The sequence below is a fragment of the Nomascus leucogenys genome, chromosome 4 (genome assembly GCF_006542625.1).
Source record: "Nomascus leucogenys isolate Asia chromosome 4, Asia_NLE_v1, whole genome shotgun sequence".
NCBI classification, from domain to species: Eukaryota; Metazoa; Chordata; class Mammalia; order Primates; family Hylobatidae; genus Nomascus; species Nomascus leucogenys.
This window is the reverse complement of record NC_044384.1, coordinates 35,466,141-35,483,120: the sequence shown is the minus strand read 5'-3', so window position 1 is coordinate 35,483,120 and position 16,980 is coordinate 35,466,141. Positions and strand designations below refer to the sequence as shown.

The following is a 16,980-nucleotide window of genomic DNA, read 5'->3' as shown; positions in this document are numbered from 1 at the left end:
GTGGTGTGATGTTGGCTCACTGCAACTTCCGATTCCTTGGTTCAAGTGATTCTTCTGCCTCAGCCTCCCGAGTAGCTGGGATTATAGGCACGTGCCACCACGTCCAGCTAATTTTTGTATTTTTAGTAGAGACGGGGTTTCACAACGTTGGCCAGGATGGTCTCGATCTTCAGATCTCGTGATCCGCCCACCTCGGCCTCCCAAAGTGCTGGGATTACAGGAGTTAGCCACCACGTCCGGCCTATTTTCTCTAAATTTTCAATCGATTTCTTCATTGTAAGCAACGTTCACTTTTTTTGTTTTTTTCAGAGCCAGCTGAGGTTTTATTTTGAAAAAAAAAAAAAAAAATTGAGTTGTTTTGTAGCTGGGGGCATGGGAAAGAGGGGTACCCCAGGCAGTAAACTCCCTTGCGGGTGGGCTGAGGGCGAGGGCTAGGCCTCAGGTGGGTCTCCTGTTCGCCGTGCTCTCCTGCACAGCAGCCTTTCTCATGGACTCTGGGACAGCCACAGGAAGGGTAGGCTAACGGGGGCGCTGCCATGGCTGTTCACTTGGACAGGACGTCAGAGGACTTGGGCACTAGCTTCTTATTACAGGGCTCGATCTTCTTCACAACCACAGCCCTTGTGGAGCTGATGCAGCTGAAGGAGCTGGAGCCCGCGCCAGAGCTAAAGCTGGAGCCCAGGCCGGGGCTTGTGAGGCCCTCATAAGCTGAGCTCAGCCCACCAGCATAGCCACTGCTGGTCTTCGTATGGATACTCATGTTCTGCATCCCAGACTCCAGCTGGCTCTCCTCGCCCTCCAGCAGCTTCCTGTAGGTTGCGATCTCAATGTCCAGGGCCAGCTTAACGTTCATCAGCTCCTGGTACTCACGCAGCTGCCACGCCATGTCCTGCTTGGCCTGCTACAGGGCGGCCTCCAGCTGGGACAGCTTGGTGTTGTCATCCTTAACGACCAGCTGCTCATGCTGCTTGGCATCTGCGATAGCGGCCTCCAGGAAAGCCCTCAGGCCTTTGAGGCCCTCAGTCTCAGCCTGGAGTTGGCTCATGTTCCAATTCACCTCGGAGATCTCCGTCTTTGTATGACGCAGGTCATCCCCGTGCTTCCCAGCCAGCGTCTGCAGCTCCTCATGCTTGATCTGGTACATGCTCTCAGCCTCAGCCTGGCTGCTGTTGGCAATCTCCTTGTACTGTGCCTTGACCTCAGAGATGATACTGTCCATGTCCAGGGAGCGGCTGTTGTCCATGGACAGCACCACAGGTGTGTCCGGGACTGCAGCTCCCGGATCTTCTCTTCATACAGCTGCCTGAGAAAGTTGATCTCGTCGGTCAGCCCTTCCAGGCTAGACTCCAGCTCTACCTTGTTCATGTAAGCTTCATCCATATCCTTCTTGATGGGGACAAATTCATTCTCTATCTCTATAGGCTTATTGATCTCATCCTCATACTTGTTCTTGAAGTCCTCCACCAGCCCCTGCATGTTGCCAAGCTCCGCCTCCAGCTTCAGCTTCTCCTGGCCCAGTGTCTCCAGCTGCCGCCTAAGGTTGTTGATGTAGCTCTGGAATATGTTGTCCATGCTGCTCTGAGCTGTCTTCTGCTGCTGCAGGAGGCTCCACTTGGTCTCCAGCATCTTGTTCTGCTGCTCCAGGAACCGCACCTTGTTGATGAAGGAGGCAAACTTGTTGTTAAGGGCCTTGATCTGCTCTTTCTCCTGGGTGCACATGCCCTGGTTGTTGGGGTCCACCTCCAGGTTCAGCAGGCTCTGGTTGACCGTGACAGCAGTGATGGTCCCATACTGCTGGCCGGCCATAGCATCCGCCCAGGCCACCCGTGAAGCTGCTCCTGCCCACTCAGGAGAAGCTCGAGGAGCTGATGGGGCACAGGGCCCACTCGTGTAAGAGTGGCTGCCGAAGGCCAGGGGGCAAGAGGTGGACACCTTGTAGGACTTCTGGATCACCCTGATGGAAATGGTGGAGGCAGGAGTGGAGGCGGGCAGGCTGAACCAGGTGGAGATTCGAGAAGGAGTGGAGAAGCTGCTTCTAGGTCCATGTTTAAATCTTAAACACAGAGGCCCTCTGCTTGAGAAATGAGCTAAGCTAAAGTTTAGAGGTTTAATGACTATAATTTCTTTATAGTAAATGACTCAGGACAGTAACTTAATCAGCAAGATTTATGATCCACTTAAAACACATGTGGCTTTGTTCATCATTTCTAGGGAAACATGATTATTAAATCTGATAATATTTGCATATGTAAACTATTATAATTAGGTAAAATTTTCCTCCTTCTAATTCTAAAAGGCATTCACCAGAAGTACTAAGGAAGATTAAACTGTCAGATGTAAGTTACATCAGAAAATATATGTAAATTAAGTTGTTCAGTATTTTGTTTTGAACATATAACAAGGACGCACTAATGAAAAAATGTTAATAGAAATAAAGAGATAAACTTTAGCAAAGGAAAAAAGTGAGAATCAACATGAAAATTTTTAAAATATGAAGAATTAACATCTAGAATTTTCACTGATATTGAGAAATGTCAATGAAATGGTCTCAAACCACCAAAACCCAAAGGTCAAGGTTATGTGCATGACTTTGGGGCACATTTTACAGGCAGAATAGAACATAGATCAAAATTGGGCAGAAAAGCGTAAATAAAGGCTGATCCTAGAAGTCAAAATGATTTGGTTACCAAAATCTAGCAAACAGAAATGATCAGCAATATTCCAACTCTAAAAAGTTTCTTATTGGCAAACCCAATATTAATGCATTAGGAAACAGGGCCATGTAGGAAGTAATCAAATGAGAAATCATTCCAGAAACTCAGATAAGCAGCAGGGCATCTGGGGTAGAAACAGGAATTAGGAAAATCTGGGTGCATCAGTTGGAATTAGATTCAGCTGCATAGAATAGATAACTTCAATAGAAAAGTAGTTTAAACATAATAAAAGTTGATCTGTTTCACTTTTTTTTTAACAATAAAGCACAAATATAGGCAATTCAGGACTATTATGAGTAATCCACAAAGTTATCAGTTTATTCTATCTCATCCTCCCTAGGAAAAGACTCTTGTCTTAATGGTTACAAATGACTGCTGGAGCTTCAGCCATCACGCAAGCATTTCAGGACATAAGGTAGATAATAAGAACAGAGTTCCTTCTCTATTTAAGGACTCTTCCCAGAAACTACAGAAAACATACTCAGTTTCATTTTATTTTATTTTTTATTTTTATTTATTTTATTTATTTATTTATTACATCAAATATCACAATGTTTATTGATAGATACAAGTATATAAAATCAGGGCATGAACATGACTTGATAAATTAAGTAGACTTAATTTCAATACTATAATAGGAGGGACCAATTCAAATTCTCACCATTTGTTTCACACCCACAAAAACCACTTCAAGGGCATTAACGATCTCTCAAAACTGATCAGTTTTGTGCAAGTAAACCATGTTTCTTTTAAAAAGACTTAGACAAAGTGCAGTTATATGGCAACACATTTGCAAAGCAAACTGGGAAATATGCCCAGGTAAACTTAGGGGAAAATGGGTATTAGGAGGTAAAGGGCAAACAAATCTAAAATCTGGGTCTACCATATTCCAGGCTATAATCCCTGCAGCACTGTTTCTCTGAGCATGAACAAGAGTAAAAGGTTGACATTCCTGACAGGATGTCTTTGATAACTTGGGCAATTCCTCCTCAGTCAAATAGTTTATAAACATACCCTGTTAAGCAGAGGGTTAATGTTAGAATATGAGAATCTTAGGACCTATAAGTCAGAGAATGTGTATGAAAGAGAATTATGAGAGGATGGACAAATATCCAAGTCTGGAGGAAAAGAAGAAAAGGAATTAATAAATGACAAAGATAGAGATGGAGGATAGGAAGGGAGCGAGGGAGGAAAAAATGGATTCAAAGAATTTAAAAGGATGAGTGAATATGGAAAAGGAAAAAAGAAGCAAGATGAAAAAAAATGCATGCACCACTTTGCCTGTGAAGGATTGCTGCCTTCAGCTCATTCTCTGTCACTATCCACATGGCTAGAAATATTATTCCTTTATAGGCAATGCATGAGTTTACATAGACATAAAATAATTTAAAATGAAAATGACCATGGAAGTTTTGTAATTCATTTGGAAGAAAAATTCCAAGCATTTCATTTCTTATGGAAAAGAACACTGTAGCTCCCCAGTCTTATGACAGATATCTTTGTGTGCTGGGTCTGACCTGGCAGTCAAGCAGGACAATCTAAAATATACAGTGAGAGGGAAGAAAATGAAAGAAAGAATAAAGGAAATGGAGCAATTACGTTTTTATCTCATGTAAAATCTGTAATAATCGCTGTAATCTAAAAGCTTTTAGGTCTAACTTTTGTTTGATGGCTGGATTTGCACTGACACTTGTAAAGAAATGAGAAGTAATACATCCTCCTTCCTGGTAATGGTTGGATGCAGAATAAAACTCCCAGACAATTTCGGCACTTCTGGTGTTCAGGTCTTGGGTAAATTAGTTGCAACATCTTAGACCATTAGAATGATTACAGCAGACTGTAATACACAGTCATAGAAGGCCTAGGGCTGTAAAATTCCTTGATAATGTTTAGTTATGTGCCACTCTGTAGTACCTAGAAATAATTAAGAGAGTTAGTGAGAAAGGACAACTAGTAGTTGGATAGCTATCTCCAATTCAATGAATCAGAGAGAGGGTGGATTTCAACAACTGTAACTGTTCTTAAGACTTTCTATTATGAAACTACCAAGAAAAAGATCACAACCTTCTTTTCTTGGCATTTTCCTTAGAAGAATCTAAATGAGAAGTTTAAATACAATTCCTTTTCAGATCCTAACTAAACCAAGCATTCTGGATGTGGCAGAAATAAAAGAGCCCTTAAACTCTTTATTGCATGCTTTACGTTCAATAAATGGCTTAAGGCCCAGTGGTAAGCTTTGAGAATACATGGTCAGTGAGATGGACTGGGCGTCCCTGCAAAGTGCTTGAAGTCCTATATCTTGGCTTATACCCATGTATTAATATATGGATGGAAAGAACATGAATATGTGGCTCTATGGTCAGGAAATCAAGGGAAATTTGTGGGGAACTGGAAGTCACTGTCATTGAAAATTTGAAGGGAATGGAAACCCAGATATCTCCTGAATCCAAAATCTACCAAGGCAAAAGTTTTGGGAGGTGCTTTTATCATTACTTCATCTACTCTCCTGGAAACTGGAATCTCTGTTCAGTCTAGAGGGCAAGGGCTGGTCCAGATTTGAAAATGATGTCTTGGACTTAGTTGAGGTTATCTGCAGTCATTTTCACTATGTTTCATTCAGCAAGTAATGCAAATGATATCCTCTCAATCCAGGATATTGCTGGGCCAGTGGATGGCTGCCAGTGCTATCCTTCCCCTTGTAGAGGAAAGCCCAATGTTTAAGACCTCATTGACCGGTGGTGAGGAAGGAATGCACCAGTTCAGAGCAAAAGGTGGCCTCATTTCCATCCATACAGTTTTAGGATAGGGCAAAGGGCAGAGAATAGGCACCTCAGCCTAGATCATCTATATCTGACATCCAGGTTCTGGATTCATAACTTCTTGTTAAGCCAGTTTACATCACCTAGTATTTTTTCTTGTTTGAAAATCAGGAATCAAAGTTTCAGTGTGTCAGATTTGGTCCTGGCTCTCTACAATGTACTCCTAGGCTGAAGTCATAAGAAAGGATCATCTCTAATTTTTATCCAACTTCTAACAATTCCAAGTTCATAAGAAGGGATCATCTTTGATTCTCAACCAATTTCTAACAATTCCAAGTGATATATATGGGCATTATCTCTCCAAAATGGTATTAGCATACTCATTTCTGTATTCTAAAATATTAAAATATCAAAATAATACATATATAACAGGTGACACTATGAATGTTAATGCTAACCCTCCCACTGCCAAAAATCTACCTTTAAAACTAACATCATACAGGAATATTCTGTTTTATATACATTCCTTCAGCCGAATCTTGTGCAGCCAGTGCTTCAGTTGCAAGCGGATCCTGAAACAAAACTGAATCTGGATGCATTTCATGCTTTGCCCCTAAGTTTAGTTGTATTTGTGCTGCCCCCCGTAGGCAAGTTTTCAAGCACTGATGGTTAAACTCACTAAAAACCTCACTGTTCAGGATCTCAAGCAACTTGTGGGGATTATCACTACAAATCTCAGGTTGAAAACTGATCAATAACATTACCACTCAGAACCATAGCACTTACAGTATGACCATGTGATTCTTCCACCTCAGCCTGACAATATCATATTCTCCAGAGAACTAAGAGGCTGCCAAAGATTTCACCTTCTGCATTTTTGTCATAGCAATCTTCTCCTGTTTCTGTTTCCTATTTTGTGTTTTGTGGTTTCTCTGAAATTCCCCCTTACTCCACATCTTTCGACTCCTGATTTCTTATCATTGTTGTGACAACAGCTCGCATTTGTATAATGTCTCTTTCTTCTGCAAAACAGAAAACACAAATTAGGTGTAAATCTCCAAGAATTCTTGAAACATCGTCCATCTGATATGGGAGCAAATGAAGCAAACAAACAAACAAAAAACTGAAATTATTTGCTCAAGATGGTGCCATAAGAAGCATTCGCTCCCAGAGCCCAAAAGATGTGTGGTGAATAGGAGGCAAACCCTTGCGCAGGGGCTCAGAGGACCAGGTTCCTATATTGCCCCATTAACTATTTAATCTCTCGGAGCTAATTTCCCTTAAGTAAAAGAAAGACAAATTCCCATCTGCCCACCATATACCAATATGGATAAGGTAATAAATATGTAGAAAAAAGGTTTGCAAACCTTTGAGTGATATAAATATAAGCTATTACTGTTTGTAAATATTGCACCCAAGAATTAAAGATGATTTAAGTTTTTTTATGTTGCATGTAAAATCTAAGAGCATCTGTAACAGTTGTCCTTCAGAGAAAGGCAAAAAAAAAAAAAAAAAAGCCGTTGTCTTTTCCACATGTATCCATTTTGTTAAATAATTAATTCAAATCATACATATTCCTTTATACACCAATACAGTTATGCTTTCAAAAAACCCTGATCACTTCTATCAATTTGTCCTCGTGATATATTTCCTTTGGAAATTTACAAACACAATGCACAATGTATTTTTCTCTCAGCAGTTTGTTCTGAAAGGCTACTCAAGATTTTTACCATTTTATCTCTTTTATTTATAAGTGTCCCATTACCATATACAGTCACATGTTGCTTAATGATAGCATACATTCTGAGAAATGCATTTTTACAAAATTTTGTTATTTTGCAAACATCATAGAGGGTATTTACAGAAACCTAGATGGTGTGGTCTATTGCTCCTAAGCTACAAACCTATACAGCATGTTACTGTACTAAATATTGTAGGTAATTATAATACAATGATAAATATTTGTGAAACTAAACAGGAAAGGTATGACAAAGATATGGTCAAAACAATGTTTAAATGGCACAACTGGGTAGGACACTAACCATAAATGGAGCTTGCAGGACTCGACGTTGATCTGGATGAGTCAAAGAGGGAGAGGTGAGTGAATGTGAAGCCCTGGATATTATTGGAGACTAATACAGACTTTATAAACACTGTACACCTAGGCTACACTAAATTTATTTTTAAAATAAAGTAATTATGCTATGATGTCTCTAGGCAATAGAACTTTTTCAGCTCTATTACAATCTCATAGGGCTACTGTTGTCATCTATGAGGTCTATCATTTCACAAAACATTGTTTTGTGGTGCATGACCATATTATCAAAAAGCCAAGTTAATAAAAGACACAAATTCAAAGATCTGCACATGTTGAGTAGAATAAGCAAGGGGACACATTGTATGGCATTTTCTTGACTGCTCTGGCTAGGAGGGGCTTGCAGAGATGCCAACCAATTTCTTCCTTTCACAGGAGTCTGTAGAAATGGAATTATTGGGAATGTGAAGATGGTACAGAAATCTTAGGATTTATCTAATTGAAGCATGTGTAGCTCTATTCAGAAATGTTCTATTTCGTACTTTGATATTTTCTCCCTCCCTAGTCACACCCACACAAATGAAGCCTATCATCATAGGCCTGATTGAACCTCCATCATATATTTTTGAGAAAATACTTTGGAAATGGTGACAATTTCATACAATCACCTAGATGTTTGTATCTATAGAAATCTGAAGCACTATCAGAAGGAAAAACAAAGATAACCAGATGACTTCCTTGTTTATTATCATGTAATCAGCAATTTTATAATACTCATAATTTTTTCCTTAGTCTCCTTTCAATAATTTATTCAGGAAAAATGCCCATAACAAGCCCCAAATTGCTCCCAGCTCCCCAAATAATATCACAGCTTCTATCTCAAAAATTACATAAGAGAATGATTATCAAAAAATTATAATTTGACATTAAATGGCCCTAAGGGCAATAGATACTACTTAAAGAGATTTTTAAAAATATATTAGTACATGGAAGTAAAGCTTTAAAATTACTTGATATACTCAAAAGGCATATTATAATAGTTACTGCCCCAAATGAAAACAAAAGAATATGAATCTAGGTCTATGTCTTTATTTAAAAAAATAATAGTTTATAAGCTGATTGAAATAAGTATGGATATATCTGTCCACAGTCCACGTGAAATCAAGTTCTAATAAAATGTTGCAGAAAACAGTACTTGTTACAAGCTCAAGGGAAAGCAAACTCAGCAAACGTGAAGAAAAGTTCTGGCATACTATTATGTTGGTGCAAAAGTAATTGCAGTTTTTAAAATTTGCCATTAAAATGGCAAAACCACAATTACTTTTGCACCAACCTATTAGGTAGGTTACAAAGATGCTGTTACCATAAGCACTGTAATAGAATCCAAGCTGATCTGTTCGTTTCTTTTTTCTGGGGGTTGGATGGGGATAGGATGGAAATAGTCAATGAACATGGCCATAACATTAGAGTGATGGCTTTTAATATGAATATAGCTATACTTATGTTTATGTTTCACCCTGTTGGTGCATGAATCAAAGGCTGCCCGATTCTGGAGCCAGTGATACATCAAACTCTTACATTAACCAACTTTCTTTCAAAAGAAAATTATTTATTCAACATGTATTTACTTAACGATAGCCATGTGCCAGGTATTCCACTGACTACTGGGTAAACAAGTCCATAGTAGTGAAAAATAAATGCAGTTTCTACAACCAAGGAGTTCACATCTTTACATCAAGCCAGATTCAAACCTCAGTAATTTACTATGATTGAAATGTGCGTGCATGGTACTGGTACCAAAATAGAGATATAGACCAATGGAACAGAATAGAGCCTTCAGAAATAATGCCGCATATCTACAACCTCTGATCTTTGATAAACCTGACAAAAACAAGAAATGGGGAAAGGATTCCCTATTTAATAAATGGTTCTGGGAAAACTGGCTAGCCATATGTACAAAGCTGAAACTAGATCCCTTCCTTACACCTTATACAAAAATTAATTCAAGATGGATTAAAGACTTAAATGTTAGACCTCAAACCATAAAAACCCTAGAAGAAAACCTAGGCAATACCATTCAGGACATAGGCATGGGCAAGGACTTCATGTCTAAAACACCAAAAGCAATGGCAACAAAAGCCAAAATTGACAAATGGGATCTAATTAAACTAAAGAGCTTCTGCACAGCAAAAGAAACTACCATCAGAGTGAACAGGCAACATACAGAATGGGAGAAAATTTTTGCAATCTGCTCATCTGACAAAGGGCTAATATCCAGAATCTACAATGAACTCAAACAAATTTACAAGAAAAAAACAACCCCATCAAAAAGTGGGCAAAGGATATGAACAGACACTTCTCAAAAGAAGACATTTATGCAGCCAAAAAACACATGAAAAAATGCTCATCATCACTGGCCATCAGTGAAATGCAAATCAAAACCACAATGAGATACCATCTCACACCAGTTAGAATGGTGATCATTAAAAAGTCAGGAAACAACAGGTGCTGGAGAGGATGTGGAGAAATAGGAACACTTTTACACTGTTGGTGGGACTGTAAACTAGTTCAACCATTGTGGAAGTCAGTGTGGCAATTCCTCAGGGATCTAGAACTAGAAATACCATTTGACCCAGCAATCCCATTACTGGGTATATACCCAAAGGATTATAAATCATGCTGCTATAAAGACACATGCACACGTATGTTTATTGTGGCACTATTCACAATAGCAAAGACTTGGAACCAACCCAAATGTCCAACAATGATAGACTGGATTAAGAAAATGTGGCACATATACACCATGGAATACTATGCAGCCATAAAAAATGATGAGTTCACATCCTTTGTAGGGACATGGATGAAGCTGGAAACCATCATTCTCAGCAAACTATCTCAAGTACAAAAAACCAAACACCACATGTTCTCACTCATAGGTGGGAATTGAACAATGAGAACACATGGACACAGGCAGGGGAACATCATACACTGGGGCCTGTTGTGGGGTGGGGTGGGGGGAGGAAGGAGGGATAGCATTAGGAGATATACCTAATGTTAAATGACAAGTTAATGGGTACAGCACACCAGCATGGCACATGTATACATATGTAACTAACCTGCACGTTGTTCACGTGTACCCTAAAACTTAAAGTATAATAAAAAAAGAAAAAAGAAACACAAAAAACAAACAAAATATGAGAGGAAAAAAAATGTGCAATGGATATCAGGAAACATATCAGTTCTTTCCTTTTATTTTAAGCTGCTATATATTATTATCGTAGTTACTATTTTAATTGTTAGCTTCAGGGGGACATATGTAGGTTTGTCATATAGGTAAACTGCATGTCACAGGGGTTTGGCATACAGATTATTTCATCATCCAGGTAGTAAGCATAGTATCTCTTAGTTTTTAGATCCTCTCTCTTCCCATGCTCTACCCCTAAGTATGCCTCAGTGTCTATTGTGTTTCCTGTTTGTATCCATGTGTACTCAATGTTTAGCTTCCACTTATAAGTGAGAACATGTGGTATTTTGTTTTCTGTTTCTTTTAGTTAGCTTAGAATAATAGCCTCCAGCTGCATCCATGTTGTTGCAAAGGACATGATCTCATTGTTAATGGCTGCATAATATTCCATAGTGTGTATGTACTACATTTTCTTTATCCAGTCTATATTGATGAGCATTAAGTTGATTCCATGTCTTTGCTATTGTGAAGAGTGCTGCAATGAACATATTCACGCATATGTTTTTTGCTAGAATGATTTATTCCCATGGGTATATACCCAAGAATAAGATTGCCAGGTTGAATGATAATTCTGTTTTGAGTTCTTTGAGAAATTGCTACATTGCTTTCCACAAAGGCAGAACTAATTTTATTCCCACCAGCAGTGTATAAGCATTCCCTTTTCTCTACAACCTTGCCAGCATCTGTTATTTTTTTGACTGTTTAATAATTGCCATTTTGACTGGTATGAGATAGTACCTGTGATGGTTAACATTGTCAACTTGATTGGATTGAAGGATGCGAATTATTGGTTTTGGCTGTGTTTGTGAGGGTGTTTCCAGAAAAGATTAACATTTGAGTTCGTGGCCTGGGAGAGGAAGACCCACCCTCAATGTGGGTGGGCAGCATCCAATCAGCTACCAGTGTGGCTGGAAAAAGCAGGCGGAAGAAAGTAAAATATCTGGCTTGCTTAGTCTTCTAACTTTCATTTTTCTCCTGTGCTGGGTGCTTCCTGTCCCTGAACATCAGACTCCAGGTTCTTCAGCCTTTGCACTCTTGGACTTACACCAGTGGTTTGCGAGGGGCTCTTGAGCCTTTGGCCACAGACTGAAGACCACACTGTTGGCTTCCCTAATTTTGAGGCTGTGGGACTCAGACTGAGCCACTACTGGCTTCCTTGCTCCTTAGCCTGCAAACGACCTATTGTGGGATTTCTTTACCTTGTGATCCTATGAGTTGATTCTCCTTAGTAAACTCCCTTTCATATATACATATATCCTATTAGTTGTGTCCCTCTGGAGAACCCTAATACAGTACCTTATTGTGGTTTTGATTTGTATTTCTCTAATGATTAGTGATTTTGAGCATTTCTTCATATGCCTGTTGTCGACATGCATGTCTTCTTTTGAAAAGTGTCTGTTCGCATGCTTTGCCCACTTTTTAATTGGGTTGTTTGCTTTTTACTTGTAAATTTGTTTAACTTCCTTATAGATTCTGGATATTAGACTTTTGTCAGATGAACAGTATGTGAATATTTTCTCTCATCCTGTAGGTTGTCTGTTTATGCTCTTGATAGTTTTGTTTTGCTCTGCAGAAGCTCTTTAGTTTAATTAGGTGCCACTTGTCAATTTTTGTTTTTGTTGCAATTGCTTTTGGCATCTTCATTGTGAAGTCTTTGCCAAGATCTATGTTCAGAATGATGTTTCCTAGGTTATCTTCCAAAGTTTTTATAACTTTACGTTTGACACTTAAGTCTTTCATCCATTTTGAGTTTATTTTTATATATGGTGTAATGAAGGGGTCCAGTTTTAATATTTTGCATATGGCTAGCCAGTTATCCCAGCATCACTTATTGAATAGGGAGTCCTTTCCTCATTGCTTATTTTTGCCAACTTTGTTACAGACGCTTTGTTATAGGTGTCTGACATTATTTCTGGGCTCTCTATTCTATTCCTTTGGTCTAAATGTCTGTTTTCGTACCAGTACTATGCTGTTTTGGTTACTCTAGCCTTGTAGCATAGTTTGAAGCCAGTAACAAGATACCTCGAGCTTTGTTATTTTTGCTTATAATTACCTTGTCTATTTGGGCTCCTTTTTTGCTTTTATATGAATTTTTAAATAGTTTTTTTCCCAATTCCATGAAGACTGTCATTTGTAGTTTGATAGGAATAACATTGAATCTCTAGATTGCTTTGGGAAGTATGGCTATTTTAACAACATGGATCCTTCCTATCCGTGAGCATGGTCCAATTCTTTACACCATCTCTGACTTCATTGAGCAGTGTTGCATTATCATAGTTGTAGAGAACTTAGACCTCACTTGTTAAGCTCTATTCCTAGGTATTTTATACTTTTTATGGCTATTGTGAATTGAATTGTGTTCTTGATTTGGCTGCCAGTTTGGACATTGTTGGTGTATGGAAATGCTACTGAGTTTTGTATATTGATTTTGTTTTCTGAAACTTTGCTGAAGTTGTTTAACAGATCTAGAAAACTTTGGGCAGAGCCTTGTGGGTTTTCTAGGTATAGAATCTTATCATCTGCAAACAGAGATCGTTTGACTTCCTCTCTTCCCATTTTGATGCCTTTTATTTTTTTCTCTTGCTTGATTTCTCTGGCTATAACTTCCAGTACTATGTTAAATAGGAGTGGTGAGAGTTACCAAACTTGCCTTGTTCCAGTTCTCAAGGAGAATGCTTCCAGCTTTTGCCCATTCTGTATGATGTTGACTTTTGGTTTGTCATAGATGGCTATTATCATTGAGGATTTTTTTACATGAAGGGTTGTTGAGTTTTATCAAATGACTTTTCTGATAATATTTTTTGAATTTTAGTTCTGTTTATGTGATGAATCACATTTATTAATTTGCATATCTCGAACCAACTTTGCATCAAAGGGTAAAGCCTATTGATCATAGTGGAATAGCTTTTTGACATACTGCTAGATTTGGTCTGATAGTATTTTGTTGAAGATTGTTGCTTCTTTGTTCATCAAGGATATTGCACGATGTTTTCTTTTTCTATTGTGTTTCTGCCTTTCTTCCAGGTTTTCCCATCAGGATGATCCTGGCCTCAGCGAATGAGTTAAAGAGGACTTCCTCCTCCTCAATTTTATGGAATAGTTTCAGTAGGAATAGTACCAGCTCTGCGTTATACATCTGGTAGACTTCAGCTGTGAATCTGTCTGGTCCTGGGCTTTTTTCCAGTTGGAAGGCTTTTTATTACTGATTCAATTTTGGTATTCACTATTGGTCTGTTCAGGGATTCAGTTTTTTCCTGGTTCAATCTTAGGAGGTTGTAAGTTTCCAGGAATTTACCTATTTCTTCTAGATTTTCCAGTTTATGTGCAGAGAGGTGTCAGTAGTAGTCTCTAAGGGTTTTTTTGAACTCCCCTGGAGTTGATGGTAATGCCCCTTGTTATTAAAGATTGCATTTGTTTGGATATTCTTTTCTTTTTTACATGAATTAACTATTCTCACTTCCCCCCCATTCCTCATTATCCTTTCCAGCCTCTGGTAACCATTCGTCTACTCCCTTCATGAATTCAATTGTTTTAATTTTTAGCTCCTAAAATAAGTGAGAACATGCAAAGTTTGTCTTTCTGAGCCTGAGATTATTTCACTTAAAATGATGAAATCCAGTGCCATCTACGTTGTTGCAAATGATAGGGTCTCATTATTTTTTATGGATTAATAACACTCTATTATGTATATGTACATTTTCATTATCTATTCATCTGTTGATGGACACAAGTTGCTTCCAAATCTTGCCTACTGTGAATAGTGCTGCCATAAACATGGGAGTACAGACATCACTTCAATATACTGATTTCTTTTTTTTGGTGGGGTAGGGGGGTGGGTATATACCCATAAGTGGTAAGGCTTGATCATATGGTAGCTCTATTTTTAGTTTTTCGAGGAACCTTTATACTGTTCTCCATAGTAGTATTAATTTACATTCCCGTCAATAGCATATGAGGATCCTGTTTTATACACATCCTCACCAATATTTTTTATTGCCTGCCTTTTTGATAAAAGCCATTTTAACTGGGAAGAGAAGACATCTCATTGTAGTTTTGATTTGCATTTATCTGATAATGAATGATGTTGTGTGCCTTTTCATATCCATATTTGCCATTTGTATGTCTTCTTTTGAGAAATATATATTCAGATCTTTTGTACACTTTTAAATCACATGGTTAGATTTTTTTCTATATACTTGTTTCAGCTCCTTATATATTCTGGTTATTAATCCCTTTTCAGATGGATAGATTCCAAATATTTTCTCCCACTCTATGGGTTGTCTTTTCAATTTTTTGATCATTTTCTTTGCTGTACAGGTTTTTAACTTAATGTGATCCCATTTGTCCATTATTGCTTTGTTATCTAGGCTTGTGGGGTATTACTCAAATCATTGCCCACTCCAATGTCCTAAACTTTCTCTTCTCTTTCTTGCAGTAGTTTCATAGTTTGAGGTCTTAGATTTAAGTCTTTAATAAATTTTGACTCGATTTTTGCATATGGTGAAAGATACGGGTCTAGTTTTATTTTTAGACATATGAGTAACCAGTTTTCTCAACACCATTAATTGAAGAGAGTATCCTTTCCCCAGTGTATGTTCTTGCCACATTTGTAAAAAATTTCACTGTAAATGTATGGATTCATTTCTGGGTTCTCTATTCTGTTTCATTGCTCTATATGTCTGCTTACATGTCAGTACCATGGTGTTGTGGTTACTATAACTCTGTAATATAATTTGTACTCAAGTAATGTGATGCTTACAGTTTTGTTCTCTTGCCCCAGATGGCTTTGGCTATTCTGGATCTTTTGTGGTTCTATGTAAATTTTAGGATTTTTTTTCTACTTCAATAATGTCATTGGTTTTTTGATAGGGATTGCATTGAATCTGTAGATTGCTTTGGGTAGTTAGACATTCATCAATGTTTATTGTTTCCATTGTAGAAAGCTTTCACTTCTTTGGTTAATTCCTTGGTATTGTATTTTGTTTGTAGCCATTGAAAGTGGGATTTCTTTTGCAGATTGATTGCTGTTGGCATATACAAATGCTACTTATTGTTGAATGTTGATCTTGTATCCTGCAACTTTACTGAATTTAACCGTTCTAATTTTTTTTGGTGGAGTGTAGTCTATGCTCTCACTGCTATACTATAAAAAAATACCTGAAACTAGGTAATTTATAAAGAAAATAGATTTAATTGGCTCATGATCCCACAAGCTGTCCAGGAAACATAATAGCATTTTTGCAAATTCTGAGGAGGCCTCAGGAAACTTACAATTATGGCAGAAGGCAATGAGGGAGCTATAACTTCACATGGCTAGAACAGGAGAGAGAGAGGCAGGTGGTGTTACACACTTCTAAACAACCAGATCTCACAATAATTCACTCACTATCACAAGAATAGCAGCAAAGGGGAAATTCTCACCCATGATTCAATTACCTCCTACCAGGCTCCATCTCCAAAACTGAGGATTATAATTTGACATGAGATTTGGGCAGGGTCACAGATCCAACCCATATCATGGAGTCTTTAGGTTTTTAAAAATATAAGATTGTATATCTGCAAACAATAATAATTTGACTTGTTCTTTCCAGTTTGGGTGCTCTTTATTTCTTTTCCTTGTCAGAATGCTATAGGTAGAACTTCCAGTATTATCTTGAATGACAGTGAGCATCTTTGTGTTCTAGACCTTAGAGGAAAGGCTTTCAGTGTTTCCCTACTCAATATGATACTAGCTGTGCATCTGTCATAAGTGGCTTTTATGATGTTGAGGTATATTTCTTCTTCAATACCCAGTGTTTTGAGGGGTTTTATCATAAAGGGATATTGAATTTTATCAAATGTTTTCTCAGCATCAATTAAAATGATCATATTGTTTTGTCTTTCATTATGTTGATATGATGTATCACATTGATTGATTTGCATATGTTGACCCAAACTTTATCCTTGGGATAAATCCCACATGGTCATAATGAATGATCTTTTTAATGTGTTGTCAAATTTATTTTGTGGGCATTTTGTTGAAGATTTTGCATCATTATTCATCAGGGACATTGGCCTGTAGTATTTTTTTATGTGTCTGTGGTTTTGATATCAGATTAATACTGGCCTCATAGAATGAGTTTGAAAGTGTTTCTATCTCTTCTGGGTTTTGGAGTAGTTTTTGGGATTAGTTATTTAAATGTTTGGTAAAGTTCAGCATTGAAGCTCTTGGGTCCCAGGCTTTTCTTT

At 38.0% G+C, this 16,980-nt stretch overlaps 1 pseudogene; it reads right to left on the bottom strand.

Moving 5' to 3' along the window:
- Positions 1-544: 544 nt before the first annotated feature.
- On the bottom strand, positions 545-6,556 carry LOC100602746 (annotated as a pseudogene).
- Positions 6,557-16,980: the final 10,424 nt, after the last annotated feature.